The sequence below is a fragment of the Gobio gobio genome, assembly GCF_949357685.1.
Source record: "Gobio gobio genome assembly, chromosome: 21".
Taxonomy (NCBI): domain Eukaryota; kingdom Metazoa; phylum Chordata; class Actinopteri; order Cypriniformes; family Gobionidae; genus Gobio; species Gobio gobio.
The window spans coordinates 7563304-7575766 of NC_137117.1; the positions used below are offsets into that span (position 1 = coordinate 7563304).

At 40.9% G+C, this 12463-nt stretch overlaps 1 protein-coding gene across 4 annotated transcripts in view; it reads right to left on the reverse strand.

Annotated features, from left to right (window-relative positions):
• Window positions 1–12463, reverse strand: part of plcg1 (phospholipase C, gamma 1) — an 87779-nt gene that overhangs the window by 2543 nt on the left and 72773 nt on the right. The gene's annotated exons all lie outside the window — the stretch shown is intronic.

Genomic DNA, 12463 nt, shown 5'->3' on the forward strand with positions numbered 1-12463 from the left:
GTTCGACACCCGTCAGACCTCCGTTCATCTTCAGAACACAAATGAAGATATTTTAGTTGATGGCTCTGAAAGGCTTTACACTCTCAAGACCCTTAAAAGGCACTAAAGACGTCGTTACAAAGTCCATCTCACTACAGTGCTTCTACAATAACTTTATGAAGCGACGAGAATAGTTTTTGTGCGCAAAAAACCCTAAATAACGACTTACATAGTGATGACGATTTCAAAACACGGCCTCATGAAGCTTCGAAGCGTTATGAATCAGTGAGTCGATTCATGATTCGGATCGCGTGTCAAACCGCCAAACTGCTGAAATCACGTGACTTTGGCGATTCAAACTGTTGAATCCACTCACTGATTGATTCATCGACTCGACTGATTCATAACGCTTCGAAGCTTCATGAGGCCGTGTTTTGAAATCGTCATCACTATATAAGTCGTTATTTAGGGTTTTTTTGCGCATAAAAACTATTCCCGCCGATTCATAAAGTTATTGTAGAACCACTGTAGTGAGATGGACTTTGTAACGACGTCTTTAGTGCCTTTTAAGGGTCTTGAGAGTGAACCGTGCATTGAGCCAATGGAGGCCTTTCAGAGCCATCAGATTTCAACTGTTACGGGTGTCGAACGACATGAGGGTAAGTAATTAATGACAGAATTTTCATTTTTGGGTGAACTAACCCTTTAAAATGCACTCTTGTGATTTTTAAAGGTGTCTCTAAATGGGACTCCAGAGGTTGTTGGGGACAATCATCATCACACCGAACAGGTAAACTCATCACCTCACTAGTCACTTTCACAGACTCGTTGTGTTTATAAATCGCGCTCTTGTAAACCATTATAACTCAAACTTTCATGGAAAATGTTTTAAAAAAATGAAAGAGTTAATGATGGTGACGTTGGAGGTTCATTTATAACAGGGGTGTCCAAATGCGGCCCGGGGATGAATTTCAAACGGCCTGCAGCTTGTCTATTAAAATATATTATATGTGGCCCGCCACGGATAATTTACAAATCGTGCAGTTTCACGATGTCAACGCAAGGTGGCAGTACTAGACTTTAGGCCAGTGAGACAGCGCCCAAAGCAGAACGAAACAGCGCAACTTGTGCTCTGCGCAACTCGCGAGCTCTGACTCTGAACACATGTGTTTACCTGCTGAGTGTCTCGATCACATGACCACTAAACAGCCAATGAGAAGCGTTCGAGTTCAGCGCAGAGGACTCCGGTACGAGCTGCGAATCTCTCTGTGATTTGATTGAATTTAAATCCAATTAAACAGCGCTGACTTAATCAACAACACTAACGTGCAAATGAGCTGAGCCGATTCAGTTAAAATACTTTTCAAACAATTCACCAACATTTATCATAGGTTTACTGTGGTAACACTAACTGTAACCGTGGTAATTTGTCAGAAATGTAGGTTAATATCTAATTTTATTTAATTTGTAATGTAGACATGTCTTAAATTAGTAACAAAGGCCAAATTGCAGACTATTTTTGTCATAAATTTGCAGGGTTTTTTTTACTTTTTGCCTTGTGTGCACTGCAAAAAATGCTAATTTAGTATTTTTGTCTTGTTTCTAGTATACATATTCTAAAAATTCTTAAATTAAGATGCATTTACTAAGTTAAATGACATTAGATATATTCTGGAAAATAAAATGAAATTGAAGTGAGTTTTTGGTTAAAACATATCTGGCAATGGGGTAAGAAAAATAATGTTTCTGTTTGGAATCTTGTTTCTGTCCCAAACAGAAACAAGATTTTTTGTTTGTTTGTTTCAAGCAAAAACTCAATTCATTTAGATTTTTCCCCCCAGGAATCAAGAAAAAATATGTAATTTTCCTTAGTAAAAGCATCTTGATTTAAGAATTTTTAGATATTTGGACTGGAAAAAAAGACCAAGTCAGAAAAGCCTGTTTTGTAGTGTGGTTTTACCTGTGGTGATCTAAATAGAGCACTTATTAAATTTAAATAAGAATAGAGTTCTAACTCCGTAATAATATTACAATTTCACCCATTAAAACGTTTTGGTTGATGAAAGTTTTACAGATATTGTTAAATATCTTTACATTTCCTGTGTCCTATCTCAAGCTACTCTACTGTCAGCTCAAGCTTTTGTCAAATCTGTCATGTTTCCAAGAAACAAAACATGTCATTTTTATATCGAATCTGGCCCCCTTTTAAAAAAGTTTGGACATCCCTGATTTATGACCTTCCGATTGTATTTAGGCTTCAAAAATTATACAAGTTGTGAAGATGTAAGAATCCTAAGCTTTTGTAGACATTATCTTCTGCAATAATCCAAAATTTCCCACATCCCTGCACGCCTCTATTACCTATTGTAATGCTGCAGATAAATCTGAAATCAAACAGAAATAGCAATTTAGCCACTGTCACCACTGTTCCGGTGATGTGGCCGTTTTTTGGCCACAATAAGCTGCAAAGTGGACCAGCTTATGAACTACAAAATAATATTTACCACAGCTACATTATTCATCATTCAAAATTGCATGCTAAATGCATGTCATTTATCTTGAGTAATACATCCATGCAAGTGTCTTTTTTTGGCCTCAATTTATCAAAATTTGAGCTGTCAAGCGATTACATTTTTTATTAAATACATGATGTGGAAATTAATCTCACATCCAATTTGGCCGAGAAATTACCCCTAAAAGATCATTTAAAGCCATTATTGTGTAACGCATCAAATAGACATTACAAAAAATTGTTTCAGAAATAAATATTTTTGGGTGAACTATACCTTTGTTTTTATTAATATGGAAATATGAAATTATTTTTTAATGAAATGATACAATAAAGGCCGCATCTACATGAAGCCAGAGCTTTCCCTATCTAATGATCTATCCGACCATGCCAGGCCAGTGTGTGGCGCTGTAATTCTGCCACAGAAATACACTAAAAACGGAGAATGTACATTTATGCATTTGGCAGACGCTTTTCTCCAAAGCGACTTCCAGTGCCCTTAATACAGGGACAATCCCCCTGGAACAACATGGAGTAAAGTGCCTTGCTCAAGGACACACTGGTGGCGACCGCTGGGATCGAACCAGCAACCTTCTGCATATCAGCTCCATGGTTTAACCCACTGGACCACCATCTCTAGGGTTGGGTATCGTTTGGGTTTTTTTCGATTCCGGTGCCAAACCGATACTTTTAAAACGGTTCCGGTGCCTGAACCGATACTTTTTTGTTTTTTTTAAATGGCCACAAAACGAGGTGGATAACATTAAATGGCTTTTTATTTATTTATTTATTTAAATTGAACCATTTATTAAAAGTTTAATGTATACTTAAATGTATGAATATAAATAAATACAAAACACAATTGACTTATTTACAAATTATAATTGACTTATTTACAAATTCACAGTAAAACCTAAGCCACCTAACCCAACTACAACAAGCCTAATATAACTCTAAATAACAGTTACAGTAATAACAGCAGAGTCTGTATTCTTGATCTGCTACAAACCAGCTTCAAGCTTCAGCTTTATTTTGAAATATGATCATATTCTCTGGCTAAATATTTTAGAACGCATCGCCTTAATGTTTCCATGGTGACGCGTCATGCTTCTCACATGACACACAGCAGCCGCAATAGCGCTGACAGCTCAGCTGTATCGGGTTTATTTCGTTTTTTCTTTTTATTCAAAATATTCACAAACTTCTTAACTGTGTCACAAACTATCTGATGTTCAAATGTGTGAGTGAATGTGTGTTAGTTGATCTATAAAGCGCAATGGGCGGCGCCATGTTAGTTTGCGCCTCAGAATCGGATCTGTCGGATTTACAACACTTGAGTTCATTCTCGTCTTACAAAATACATGAAAGTAAGTGACCAGTGAACTGGAAGAAGAATAGAGTAAACTATATAGTTACTATCAGTGTTGTGGGTAACGCGTTACAAAGTAACGCGTTAGAGTACTCTAATTACTTTTTTCCTGAAATGTGTAACTTAACGCGTTAGTTGCGTGCGTAAGTAATCAGTAACTTCGTTATTTTTTAAAAAAAGTAATCCGTTATTTTAAGGAAAGGAAAATCCCGACTGCAGCCTGCTTTTTGTCAGACAGTAGGCCTAGGTCTACTGTGCCACCTGCGGATGTATCAGCGGAGCCGAAGCTCTGTGATCGTAAAGTCAATGGCTGTGATAGCCTACGTCTGTGCCCTGCGCCTGACCCTGTGTGTGTGTGGGGTTTTTTTTTTTTTTCGAACTCCCGGCAAGATGGCAGAGAGGACAGCGTTTGGTTTATGGAAGTACGCACATTATTTTCAATTTGTCAACGAAAAAGAAAAGAACATAACGGTAAAATGCCCACTCTGCGTTGGTGAAAAGCCTGCTGAGGAGGACGACGGTGGTGCACCAGCTCCAAAGCAACAGCGTTTGAGTTTTAACTCTGCTAAAACAGTCCCCATCAGTGAGGTTCACAAACTTGTGGCCGGTTATGTAGTCGAGGAGATGCAAAAACACTGGATTTAAAAGACAGTCTCTCCCGGACTGTCATCTGGCCTGCCGCCTGCCTGATGTTATAGTTGAGGTAAAATAGTTTTTTCGTCTGTTTTTTGTTTTTGCTCATTTCTTACCAAGCTTTACTAAAATATTTTTAGGCGAAGGAGGTAACTTTACGTGACAAACTCAAAAAAATGAGAATTAACAAAGGCAATAGAAGGTCATCCATCCATTTTTCCCCAAAACGCTATAAATCCATCCTTTAAAAAGTAAAGCTAATAGAACTAGATGTTTCAATCCCTTTAGTAGGAAACTCTTGATTGTAGCAGCCGGTGTGGAGTGGTGAAAAGAAGGGTAAGGTATGTCATTGGGGTCATCAGGTGGGCACCCTGCTTCATCGACGTTTCGTTGATTGAAGCCCACAACGTCTCCAGAAGGCTCAACGGTGTACCCAGCGTCCCAGGTACACCCCCCTCCATGCCTTACCCTCCATATTCCTGATGGGCTCTGCATGGCAGGGGCGTCCTTCTCCCTGAGTCAGGCCTAAGCCTGACTGCATACCATTTGCCTCTACCTTGCTGCCCAGTTAGGGTCTTTGCGCTTGATCCAGAGCCAGTTACTGCTTTTTTCAGCAGCGCTTGACATGGACTTGATGGCCTGTTGGAGAGAGCGACCCTTCACCCCTATTTTTCTCAGTAAACTCGTAGTAGATGTGGCAACAAATCCCCTGCATCCCACTTCTACTGGGAAGATGCTGGTCTTCCAGCCGTTCTGAGATGCTTCAGCTGCCAGGTCGGAATATTTGTTCTTTTTCCTCTCATAAGCCTCTTCAACCCCATCTTCCCATGGTACTGTTAATTCTACAACATATGCCAGCTTTTTTGTTGGAGACCACAGGACAATGTCTGGCCGGAGTGTTGTAGCCACTATTTCTGGGGGAAACACAAGTTTTTTATCAAGGTCTACTTCCAATTTCCAATCCCGCGCTGACTGCAGGATGCTTACATCCTTAGGTGTTGTACTATTTTCTTGATGTTGGCCAGCTGGTACAAAGTTTATGAAGTTGACCTGTCCTGCTGATGTTTGTGGGAGATTGTTTGTGGTGGTTCGCCTCTGTTCCATTATTGATGCCAGCTCTCTGAGTACTTGGTTATGCCGCCAAGTATAGCGCCCTTGGGTAAGACTTGTGGTACACCCTGATAGAATATGCCTTAGGGAAGCAGGTACTTGACACAGGGAACAGGCAGGGTCTTCTCCATACCACTCTTTCAGATTTTGGGGGGAGGGTAGCAGGTCATATGTGGCTCTAATGACAAAACTCAGTCGAGCTCCCTCCATCTGCCAGATGTCACGCCAGCTGAGCTTTTTCTTCTCCAGACCCTCCCATTTGGTCCATCTCCCCTGCTTGGCCATTGAGACGGCTTTGGCATATCGCTCTTCCTCCTCCTGTCTCTTGACTTCTCCTATCACTAGCTGTCTCTTCTGTATTGATGTTGCTTTATGCCATAGAGGGTTAGTTTTTGGGATGAGTCCGAACCCTGCCCTCCCATGCTGTACTTGTCCAACTATGTCTCTGAGGTGAAGTGCAGACTTTGCACTCTGAACAGCTTCTAATGGAGTCCACTTCCTTCCCGCTACCACCCGGGGGGCTGCTGTTCGAATGACTGCATCCTCGGATTCAGTTAGGGTCATGACGAGCCTTGCTTTAGTGCATTTGAACTCTTCCACGAGCCCTGTGATTGGTAATTCCAACTTGCCATGTCCATAAAGTCCGACAGAACTTAAACAACGTGGAATTCCAAGCCACTGCTTCAACTGTGTGCTTATCAGCCGTTCCAACTTTTCAATCTTGGTGATAGGGATCTCATACACAGTTAATGGCCACAAGAGTCTTGGGAGTATGCCAAACTGAAAGCACCATGACTTGAGTTTTCCTGGCAACAGGGTCTTGTTGATGCGCTCCATGTACATGTTGGTATCATTTTTCAGTTGTTCAAACTGCTCTGTGTCTCTGAGCTTCGCATCATACCATCTCCCCAAGCTCTTTACTGGCATTTCTGAGACAGTTGGGACAGGTGTTCCGCCGACATAAAATCTTTGGTCTTTGACTTGGCCTTTCACGATGGAGATGCTTCTGCACTTATTGGGCTTTAACTTCATCCTCGCCCATGTTATATTCTGATGAAGTTTTTCCAGCAGTCTCTTGGTGCAGGGGACAGTTGTTGTGAGTGTTGTTAAATCATCCATATAGGCTCGAATTGGTGGTAACCTCTGATTACATTGTAGTCGTTCTCCACCCACGACCCATTTTGAGGCTCTTATAATAATCTCCATTGCCATCGTGAAGGCCAATGGGGAGATGGTACACCCCGCCATGATGCCTACCTCCAGCAGTTGCCAACTTGTGGTGAAGCCTGATGTTGTAATGCAAAACTGTAGATCCTGGAAGTAGTGTTTTACTAGATTTGTAATTGTTGTCGGCACCTGGAAGAAATCAAAGGCAGCCCACAGAACTGAATGAGGGACTGACCCGTATGCATTAGCCAGATCGAGGAACAGGACGTGTAGATCTTTCCCTTCTTTCTTTGCAGTCTGGATTTGATGCCATATGATACTGTTATGTTCAAGGCATCCCGAAAAGCCTGCGATGCCAGCCTTTTGGATTGACGTATCAATGAAGTGATTTTGTTTTAAATAGTTTGTCAGTCGTTGTGCCAACACACTGAAAAAGATCTTACCTTCAATGTTCAAAAGGTTTATTTGGCGGAACTGTTCAATGGTGGTTGAATTCTTTTCTTTTGGGATGAACACCCCTCCTGCTCTTCGCCAAGCTTTCGGGATGATTTGCTTGTCCCACACCACTTTCATGTTTTTCCACAGGATTTTCAAAATATCTGGAGCATTCTTGAAGACACTATATGGTACGCCATTAGGGCCTGGTGCAGATGCCGATCTTGCCTTTTTCACTGCCTGCTTTACCTCGCTCAGCTTGGGAGGGCTGATATCAAACTGATGTTGTGGTGGTGATATTGGAGGGATGTCTGTTGGGACAATAATCGGTTCATCTTTTTTCTCATCAGTATAGATGGTTCTAAGATGCTCTTCAACCTGGTCTCTTGATGTTTTCAGGGATCCACTCTTCTCCTTTGTGAATATGCCTTTCACAAATTTAAAAGGGTCTTTATAGAAATCGGTTCTGGCTTTTTCCTTCTTTTTCCGGCGCATCCGTAGGCTTTCTGCTCGGCGGAGTTTTGAGAGCCTGTGCTTTAGGTCCTCTTGAAGGAAATTGATGCCTTCCCTTTCTTCTACTGTCGCCTTTCTCCACAACTTTCTTAGCCGTCGCCTCTCTTTCACAAGTTGTTGGATTTCCTGCAGCCGACGGGACTTGGGGGCGGGAAGCATATCTTTCTCACGGACTTGCTCCTTCACTCCACATTTCTCCTCTCCGTAGCTGTAAATAAGATTGCCCATCTTCTCCAGCTTCTTCTCGGCTGATCCTTTGATGTTACTTAGGATAAGGCTTAAGTCTGTGTTAATGCTTTCCCACTCCTTGCTGTTAGACTTCGGCCATTTCACCAATGGCTTACGTCCTTGCATGTTTTCTTTTTTGTGGTGGGCTGGTTGTTGTCTTGGACTGGTGGTTCTGCCTGAAGCTTCCTCCTTATTCCCTGGGGTGCTGATTCTCTGCGGACTGTGGGTTTCTTCCTGCCGCTGAGTCTCATCCGACTGATTTAACCTTCTTCTTGACAGAATCCGGTCAATGCGGGGCCCTGGGTTGCTGGTTTTCAGGCATTTCTTTCGTCCTTGATGTACCTTTAGACCATGGGTCGATGTTACTTTCGCCCATCCACACACGCAAGTCTGAAGAACATGTCTATCTGCTAGTTTCTCAAGAGTTTTCCTACTTCCTTCATTCGATGTCATGTCCATTCCAAGGGTCATTACCGGGAGGTCAATCTGTGAGTCTTCTTGCGCCCCTGCTCTCGCAGACTCTAGGGGTATTCTTCTTTTTGAACTTTTCGTAGCCAGATAAGGTGACTCTTGTGCCCTAATAGGGTGACGGAGCCTGCTGCTATGGGTAGCTAGCCCATAACAGCCCCGTTGTGGTCTATTTCCTCCTGTCAGCTGTCTCTCCATGCTGTCACAAAGTCTTTCCCTTGTCGTCAGCTGCACTTTCACAACAGTCACTGGGTTTTCTTCCAGAAGATCAGTAAAGCTAATAGAACTAGATGTTTCAATCCCTTTAGTAGGAAAAAAATAATAATTATGGTTTTGTATTTTTTTTTAAAAGTATTTTGTCATTTATGAGGAAAAAACAATGTTACGTGACAGTTCTTCTCCATTACGGACGCGACCACCCTGAAAGCGCCGCGGCACTAAAGACTTTAAAACTTTCACAGAGACCTCAAAAAGAAAGCACAAAGCCTTTCTTTAAAACGAATTTCGTTTTGTATTAATTGTATCTTAATTTTAATCCATGTTTCATTAACTAATTTCCTGGATGGATTTAATAAATAAAAAGTAAATAGGCTATCTTGATTTTGTAGGCTATTTTTTTTAATTATAGCCTAAGTGAAAAATATTAGGCTGTGTATACCGACATGGATCAATTATTCATATTTCATCTGTCTTTTGTAGGCATTTGCTGACTGTCTTTCCTGTTATTGTTATCCTGCAGTGTTAATTTAGTCGGATGACTGACGTTATTCATTGTCGGGAGTCACGACTTCTAGGTGCATTTAAAGGGGCCGGGGGCTGTGTCTGTCATGTGTGAGCCGCTGCAAACGGCTTTTAATTTTTGGTAACGCATGAGTACTCTAACGCGTTACTTTTATGAATAGGTAACGCTGTATCATAACTGATTACTTTTAATTGATGGTAACGTTGTAACCTAACTAACTACTTTCCAAAGTAACTATACCCAACACTGGTTACTATATAATGTGCATGTATCTGATGTGAATAAAACACGTAACGTTAGTCAAATTATAACCGTCTGAAAGGATGGTCATTGCCGCTTTCATAGACATCAGTGTGTGTTTTTTTGCTAGTAGCTACTTATGAGCATTTAAATGTCTGAAACCTGAAATAAACATGATGTGGTTGAAAACACTGAATAGTTGTCATGAGTTGTGATGTGACGAGCGCTGAGCGTCTGTCTCTGGCTCGGTGCCAGCCAAAGCGCGAAAGCACGTTTGAATTTTGGCACCGAAATGAGGAACCGAAATCTGCGTTCTGATTCGGTCCGGTACATACCGGTTATATAAGTACCGGTGCCATATTGGAACCGGGTTTCGGTACCCAACCCTAACCATCTCTCAGTTGTGCTTAGAAGGGGTACAGCAACGGTCGAAATCTCACGATAAAATAACTATAAATAAACTAAAACTAAAAAGCTACTTACCAGATTGTGGTTTATTAACGCCTACACCTACCCCACCCCTAAAGCTATCCTTACAATAATGCAAATACAGTAATTAAATGACGCAATATTGATGTGTGCATGCCCAGTGCCTGTAGTTGTATCCCTTTCTAGTCTTTACCCTGCAGGACGTCACCGTTTCACAAAATACACCGATTGGCTGTACACACAAAAAAGTAGATTTATCCACTCTGGGACGCGGTTTAAAAGAAATAGCAGTTTCAGGTTCCCAAAACGCTGGATCCGTGTGGACCATCCGTGTGTGATACGGTACAACATTTTTACATATACAGCTAAACACGTCTCCGTGTGGACGGGGCCTAAATAAGAAACTAAAATTGCCAGTAGGTGGCGTTAAATGTCTTGATGGATTAAGTCATTGAGTCGTTCATTCATTGGATTCGTTAAAACGGCTGATTCGTTCAGGAGTGAAGTAAATGGATCTCCTTATAAATGGTGAATCATTGGATTCGTTCAAAACGCAGATTCAGAAATGAAACGCCGCTGTGTGACGAACAGTTCTGCTCTGGGTTTATATTTTCGTTGGCAAAACGCACAATAGTGTCCAAAATAACACAATAATAACTTCTTATTTATTGAACTGGACTATTCTGGACAGAATAACAGACAATACTGCACTCGTTACTCGTGTGATATAGCTTAAATATCTCATATGATGTAAATATGAGACAAAAACTCTTGAGTTTAAGGGACATTTTAACTGCATTCTATTTGTTTCATCACACAGCGAGTTATTGTCATATTTGTCATCAATCAACTGTATGAAATATAAGATGACCTGCTTAGGTCTGGGGCGGGGCAAGTGCGTTAAATGCGTTAATTTTAACGCATGATTTTTTTACCATAACTGATGAAATCTAATTAACGCGTTAAATCGACAGCCCTAATCGAAATGTCAAAAACTTGATCTTCTCGTGCAACGATGCATGCTGAACTTCTCCCATCATTGAGTTTCGCCCCTTTCTCACAAAGGAGCGAGATCGGCTACATCCTCTGTGTATTAGTGTTCATTTCCTTGTAAAATTTCATTTCCAAAATATGACGAAAAATGTTCGTTGACAACCTTTTTTCCCATGACTAAGACGAGAAGACGGGATGACAAACGTCCTTAAACGATAACAGTGACTTTATCATGCAATATTGTTGACGAAAAAAAGACTAGGCTAAAATGTAGTTAAAAAAATTTAACTTGACCAAAATCACTCGAGCTTGCGATTTCAATCATTTAAATTGCCCAATCAGAGCTTTTCTGTTAATAGAACACGTATTATCCGGTGTTTTACTTACAATGTTCTGCTTCTATTAAAGGAACACTCCACTTTTTTTGAAAATAGGCTCATTTTACAAGTCCCCTAGAGTTAAATAGTTGAGTTTTACCGTTTTTGAATCCATTCAGCCGATCTTTGTATCTGGCGCTAGCACTTTTAGCATAGCTTAGCATACATCATTGATTCTGATCAGTCCATTAGCATCTCATTCAAAAAATGACCAAAGACACTTTCAATATTTTTCCTATTTAAAACGTGACTCTTCTACAGTTACATCGTGTGCTAAGACCAACTGAAAATGAAAAGTTGCGATTTTCTACACCTATATGGCTAGGAACTACTTTCTCATTCCTGCGTAATAGTCGCGGATCTTCGCGGCCGTGCCATGGCTGCAGCGGCGCAATGATTCGTTGGTATTCTGTGAAACATGGTGGTAGTTACACCTTGGACTTACTATCACAGCCCTTTACAACACACAGAACCAAGGCTAATCACACAGCTAAATCCACAACACAATTCATCGGCTGCAAGCCTGAAACTTTCTCTGCAACTACACAAACTTATTGCCGGTCACATTGAAAGTTACCTAGCTGGGCTACTTTCAGGCGATGTAATATCATTGCGCCGCTGCAGCCATGGTACGGCCGCGAAGATCCGCGACTATTACGCAGGAATGAGAAAGTAGTTCCTAGCCATATAGGTGTAGAAAATCGCAACTTTTCATTTTCAGTTTGTCTTAGCACACGATGTAACTGTAGAAGAGTCACGTTTTAAATAGGAAAAATATTGAAAGTGTCTTTGGTCATTTTTTGAATGAGATGCTAATGGACTGATCAGAATCAATGATGTATGCTAAGCTATGCTAAAAGTGCTACCGCCAGATACAAAGATCGGCTGAATGGATTCAAAAACGGTAAAACTCAACTATTTAACTCTAGGGGACTTGTAAAATGAGCCTATTTTCAAAAAAAATTTGAGTGTTCCTTTAAAGTGTCGTTCATTCGGTCTGTGTTCTGTCACGACTCACGAGCCGCTGTTTGTGCGACTAAATCTGCCATCAAACCTCCTCAGTGATGACCTGTAATAAATCCAAACATGGATCTCTCGACTATTAGCGCTTGTGTTTGCTGAATAACTGCACTTACGCAACCTTTGTGATAATACAAAGTCTTTTTTTGCTGTTGTTTTAACAGAAAAACATTAAAGATGTGGAATTTCACTGTTTTAAGTTTCTTATTTTCCCATTAGGCCTATATGATAAATAGCCTATAATAAATCAT